Source organism: Amblyomma maculatum, chromosome 5, assembly GCF_055883805.1.
Source record: "Amblyomma maculatum isolate TAMU_Amacu chromosome 5, ASM5588380v1, whole genome shotgun sequence".
NCBI lineage: Eukaryota > Metazoa > Arthropoda > Arachnida > Ixodida > Ixodidae > Amblyomma > Amblyomma maculatum.
This window is the reverse complement of record NC_139348.1, coordinates 152,074,986-152,081,970: the sequence shown is the minus strand read 5'-3', so window position 1 is coordinate 152,081,970 and position 6,985 is coordinate 152,074,986.

Sequence of the window (6,985 nt, the reverse complement as noted above, 5' to 3'; positions counted from 1 at the left end):
CTATGATGTGTATCAGCCAAGGTCAACCTGGCAGGCCGCTTTACTTTCAATGAGCCAGAGGTCAGAATGTGGCTCTAAAGTATGGTACCACCTATGATGCACCACCACTTGACATTTGACCCTTGACGGCAGGTACTGTATAACGCCTTCCCTCCTAAAGGTGACGGCCACCAAGACTCCATAGCCTCAGCATTATAACCACTGCAAGACATCCATGTTTGCTAATTACCCCGTCGTGGTAGTGCGGTGGTTATGATTTCCGACTACTGTGCCGGATTACCCGGGTTCGAATTGGGCCGGCGGCTGTGTTTCAGTGTAGGCGAAAAGGGCAGGCGTCCTTGCGCTGTGCGATGTCAGTGCACGTTAAAGAACTCCAGGTTGTCGGAATTACTCCATAGCCCTGCACTATGACTCCCCTTTCTTTTTCTGCTATCTCTTCCACCTTCCTCCATTCCCTTACGGCTGGGTAGAGGTGTCCACGGAACAAGTGTGACAGATACTCCGCCTTTCCTTTCTTGTAAACCTATATTCCTAAACCTAAGCCCCCAAAAAAGCAACCAAGCAAAACAATGCTTCTGCCTAGTCTAACTCTTTTTGGAGGGGTTAAATCTGAGCTATTTTGAAGCGAAATCTTCCCTACTCTAGTCAACACCGCGCTTCGCGTCATCCGGCGTATGTCTGAGCACGAGTCGTCCACCAACTCCTAGAATGAAAATTTGCTAGTGCTTGGGCTGTTGCGAGTGAATATCAAGAGCATTCGGAGCTAAAAAAAGGACTAAAATGACACGAGGGAACATGGATTAAGCGCGTACGAAAATACCAAAACCTGCTAGCTAACTTGCCAGCAGCGTATGTCGGACATCGACCTCAAGTACCTCTGCAGAGCTCCCTAAGCCCTGCTACAGAGCTATATTTATTTCTCTCCTGCCTTCCTATTCATGTCACGTATCTAAATATTGCACCCTGCTCACACATTTTGCTCCGGAGCAACATATAAATGTCCACTGCAGCCCGGCGGCACAGTAAAAACCGTCGCAATTTTTAGCAGCGGGCACGTCTGCGTTTTGTGGTCGTAGCAATTTCCACCCTTGTTCTTGCTAAAATCAGAGAAACTTCATGCCTTCAAGTATAAGGAGGTATGTCTTCAATGAGCGTGCTCCAAGACATCCTGTTTTGCGCACGTGACTAGACTCCCGGTTGCAGGGTTTTCCTTGAACGTGTTGTGGAAGCCTCGCTGTGAGGCAAAAATAACCCCTCTCCTGCTACTTAAGCTCCAGAAGGCCGTTTACCCCTCTGCAGGCGTGCTCAAAATATATAATTTGCCTTTTCCAGGGGGCGAGAACTACAGATGATGGGTTTACAAAAGAACGTGGCAGTATACAGTGTTATTGACCTTAATAAAAATCTGGAGCGATATTTTGGTTCTCACTGCTGCTACTTTCATATCCATGTGGCCGCAAAAGTATTTACTTTACAACGAGCACAACGTGACATTGCATTCTAGGGTGCAGCCGGATTCTCTATGTTTGCTGTTAGAACTGATGCTTGGGCGAGTTGGTATGCCATTTTCTGAAAAACAGCGCGACTTGGACAATGTAATATATATATATATATATATATATATATATATATATATATATATATATATATATATATATATATATATATATATATATATATATATATCAGGTAATATATATATCAGGCTCCAAACAACAAAAGAAAACACAGAAGCGATATACATTTGATTATACACTTGAAACCACGTGTGATGCCACCTCGTCACTTCACTGTTGCTAGATATCAAAGTTCCTTTGCTGACAACGCCAAGGACGGGCTGCTCACACAGGCCTCATTTGACCATGCGATTTTTGCGGCTTCAATAATTTCACGGGTAATCTTGTCCCGATGCCTATTTAACACCTTTGTTTTTTGGAAATAAGGCTGGCAGTCGTTACTTTTACAATATCTGCAATGGATGCCGAGATGCCCTTTAACGGCCTTAAAAACATTATTATTATGTTCTCTTAGGCGCTCGTTAAGGCATCTGCCCGCCTGGCCGACGTACTGTTTGCCGCAAGATAGTGGGATGGAGTAGATAACACCATCTTTGCATGCAACAAATTGATTCTCAACTTTTATAGTGCACTTTTCTCGTATAGATTCAGCGTTAACAAGCTTGCACAATTTCCCAAGCTTTTCGGGAGCCGAGAAAACAACTCTGACATTAGCTCGGTGGCCTATCTTCTTTAGCCTGTGGGAAAATTTGTGGATGTAGGGAACGACTGTCATCTTTTGTTTTTCCTTGGCGGATTCGGCTGGTTTTGCTTAAACACGCAAGCATGTTTGCTCTGCAGTGTGCAGTGCGTGCATTGACATGGGAATATACATGGAAATATATACCCGGCCTGTCTTGGCTGGCCTATATTGTTTACACAGTCCACAGACTGCTCGTCAGAAAAGACTATGTCTAGTGTAAGAACGAGGGTTATCCCCGGCTATCGAATGTATTCTAGAGTCCGCTGACATCGAACTACAGTAAGGTTTCTTTCTTGATTCCGCGTAAATCTTATTGTTGGCGTGGAGGCCAGGATTAGATCTCTTCTTAATGGGGCCCAAAGGCGAGCGCGTAATCAAATACCGACGCAGCAGATGCGTCAAAAACGAGAAAGCTCGAAGGGAATAATAAAGCATTATCGAAAGAAAAGTATGCCGCTTGGCAATCAAATAACACGACAGAGCGTGTCACCTGTCTACCACATCTATCTCGAGCTTTTCAATTTTGAATTGAAAAGAAAACAATTGGTTTTTTTATCCACTTTTTCTTGACACTTTTGATATGGAATGGGCAGCTGAAAATTTTAGACAGAAATGATCCTACCTACACTGGTTAGAGAACCAACTGTACACCTAACTAGGTCTACAGCCACCTAACTAGGTGGCTGGACACGAACTTTTTATCTCATAATAATCACTAGTGCACTCGGTGCCCTCTTTACTAAATAAATGACTAATTCTTATCTTTATTAGCCCTTTTTTATTTGCGATTAAGAAAAATTTTCTATTACAAGCTGATGAAATCGTAAAGAGCTCTGAGCAAAAACACACTCCTAGACGACTGTAGTTCAGCCTAGAACAATACATGGACTTTTACAGGGACCATAAAAGGCGTTTTTGTTCGTTCCTTGCAGTGTACTGCCACTCCGTGATCGGTGTGCAACAAACATCGGTGCAACAGAGCGATTTTAATCCTAATCAGAGCTGGGACGTTCGAGTTCACTTTGACCAAGGCGACCAATTTACTAGGCTCTCTTGAGGAGTCCTTCGTCAGCACTGATTACGTCCCTTCGCGACAGGCCTGAATGCTAGCACTTAAGCTTGACAAAAAGTAAGAATAGACAAAAGCTAGCAAGCTAAATGGAAATCTCAAAGCCTTGGCGCGAGAAAGCTGCATGTGGGAGTTAATTTGCGTGGCCAAAAATATGTTGGTGATGTTCAGCCGCCGAGTTAAATAAGGAATGCTGATTATTTTCCTCCAAATCCTTCGAAGAACGAAGATGTGTTTAATTTGAAGTAGCATTAAGCGCTGTTTTGGTCGCGGTTTAGGCTAATACTGATGTGCACAATATGATGACGAATTATGCCTACTAGCTTCAACGACAGAGGTCTTACTGTCTTCAGAGGTGAAGGGAGTGCAGCTACATCAGGGCTCACGTTGCTGGTTAGCCTCTGGACGATTATTCGGGTCGTTTTATACCACCCACAATAGATATATTAAAGCAGTCAGTTCGAAATAATGCGCAGGGGAATAAAAGGGGAATATTGCTTTTTTTTCTGGTTCAGATGGTTACAGAAGGACGGAAGGAAGTATGTGCAAACATTGGGTGCAAGATATATCCAGAGAGTAATTTCAAGCTGACATGGTCTTTGCATCATAATTGAACTTTATATGCTTCTTTCCAAAAGGCACATGGCGGCCTTTTGTGTCTCCAGAAAACAAGCAGTAGAAACTTATGCAATACTTACTTTTTACAATTCGGCCTACGTCATGTAATCATATGTTAGCGGTGATTTGATGACAAAATTTTGTAATCCTGCCCACTAGGCGATATGCAAATGTGGACAAGTGGCACTTGCTGGCATGCATTTGAGAGTGCTGGTTAGGGAGAACGGAGAGAAAGTACAGTGGGTGTTGGCAAAGTACTGTGCAAGATTTATTAGAAACATGTTGTTGCTGGCACCATTAGCTGAAATGGCCTCCTCCCTACATTGCCAGCCTAATATGATGAATTGTAAGAACAGGAAGCATTGCTCAGCACTTTTCTGGAATTGTTGGCCAAATTCGAATTTTGACCGAAAGCTGACCAATGATGCAATCTTTACTTAACCCTCTTTGTGTTTTCCAGGCTGGAGTAGCCCCAGCAAAAACGCCCGCGAAATTGCTTACGGCACAAAGTAGTGACGCAGATCTAGCCTCCCAAATATGAGAGTATTAATGAAGCCTACGCTGAGCATATACAAGCATTGATCCAGTAAAGTTACTCACACAGTTAGAACCATAATTTAAACAGAGCTCCCAACCCCCACCACTGTTCCTCTTCATCATATTCCCTAGGACATGCCCCTTTATTTCAATCTTATTTCCCAGCGTTTAGAAGGAAATGAAGCTGTCGATTGACGTTTGTTATCATAAGATGGTAGCATACTCCTAAATTGCCATTTTCGATTCTTTCCCTATTTTCTATATTTCCAAGCAAACATCACACGTTTGAAGAAACAGATTGGAGTAAAAAGGCACATCATTCGTCTTGGCAAAGCTGCCATCACCTACAATATTTCGCCAAGGCAATGCACCTGAGTGATCTTGTACCCAAATTAGCACAGCAGTGTAAAGAACATTAAAAGCATATTGAACAAACAATATTAGAGGCATCTCATGACCAATACTTTCCGAAGACGTACAATTGGGGGAAAAAAAACAAAAGCGAAACCACCAGCAAGCGCTTCCGGATGATATGAATGAAAACAATGCACAAAGTCACAATTCGAAACAGTCTTTCGTTACAAACACGTGGTCAGGTCGGTAGAGCTAGCCATGAAAGGCTGGCAAAGGAGTAAGTTAAGATGAAACAATTTCTTTGCTTATTACTGCATATTTCTTTAGCCTAGAAGGTAGGGCCTTTGGAAGCCATATAGTTAGGTCGTGGATGTGCAACGTGGAAATGCTCTTGATGCATGTCGCGTGGTTTAATGTATTAGTTATTAATTTGGCAGTGTCTGAATAAAAACAACTGTTAGTATGATTCTGCAATTTATATACTTATAATCTATATATTCAGTGAGACGCTCTATCGGAAAAAGAGACAATCAAATGAAAAATTACAGCAAATATTAGGAAGCAAATTAAATGAATATAAAAATTCGACAGCTCTGGTCCATAGTCATCGGCCAGCCATAATCATTTGCTTAAAGTCCCGGTCGCACACACCGCTCACCAGTTAGATCGATTAGTTATATTTTCTTTACGACTCCTAGTTATGTCCCAAATGCAGCAGTGGAGGGCAATCGCTAGCAAATTTGTCAGTTTCTACTGTCCTAGATAAATGTAGGCCAGACCTGCTGCACTACTTGAAGAAGCAAGAATAATCAGTCGTCTTCCTAAGCGACTACATCGAGCGTGGCTTTGGATGGGTGAAATAACCTAAAAAAAATTCCATTTAACAATTTGTGATTGCCCTTCTGTTTCAAAACTTTGCACACTGAGCGTTAGCGCATCTTATTTGCATTGCTGCTTCGACACAGTTTTTCTGGTAATCAACTCCCAACTTAAATTAGCGTTTTGTGATAGGAACTTACACACTTCCTGACAAGAGATAAGCTATACATCCTCGTGCTGATAGTCACCACAAAGATACTTTTGCTCCCAAGCATGAAAAACTAATGTTTCCACACAGCTATTGCTAAACATTTAAACAACGCCAGCGGGTATCTATAGCCATCACGACTGAGATCAGCGAATGTGTGTAAGTACCCATGGTGCGTTTGAGGGCATATTGGCGACTCCACTACCTAGTTGCTTCGGATGATTCAGAAAGAGGGTACATTATCTATTTTACACAATGTATACAAATAAGAAATTCATATTTTTTAATTAAAGTTATTCCCGCCTTCCTCTCCCTAACGCCACTAGCACATGGTGTACAACTTGGCTAGCACCTTGCAACAGCTTTGCCGCAGCTGCTCCAAGACCTCACTGGAGGACTGGCTGCTTCACGTGTTTGCATTGCTATCGCACATAATCTGTTTTAATACCCATTAGCTGCCTGAGCATGGACTACATGAAAAACGCAGGCACATATAACTAGCAAAAAAGCTAAAATGAATACTAAATATATGCTTCATTGTTTTGGACAAATAGTGTTACGACCTTTTAGCTTTGACGAATTCAAAATGCTAAATATGGGCTATTGAAGTATAGTGTAGTCATTTACTGCAATAGATGTGCTGCGCTTAGCTGCAGTTCTTGAACAGCGCGTAGGTCCTGAACAGGGGAAAAAACAAAATGCGCAATGAGCAAACAAAATATACTCACGGAGAGGTACTGTTCTGGAGATATGCCTACCAGCTAGTTTTACTTGAACCTTGTAAAGACAGAGCAGGTGTGAAGTTCTGGAAAGCTCGGCCGCTATTAGTTGTGTTTTACTTTAAGGTACAAATTAATACTGAGGTCCTGCAAATACTTATACTTCATCGCACGGTAACGTCAACTCGCTTCGAAAACGAAGTGTTCAGAAATGTACGTAATGTCTACAACTAGGCAAGGCACAGCAGCTCTGCTTAAACACCAACGCTCACGCAGTTCTGGTGTGCATGGCAGGCGTAAATTCAAACAGAAGCCTCAGGATTCTAGCCGTAAGGGCTTCTTCAGATCAAGTTAGTTATCTATCATCAACAATTGCACCTACCGGATTGCAGCTACCCTCCT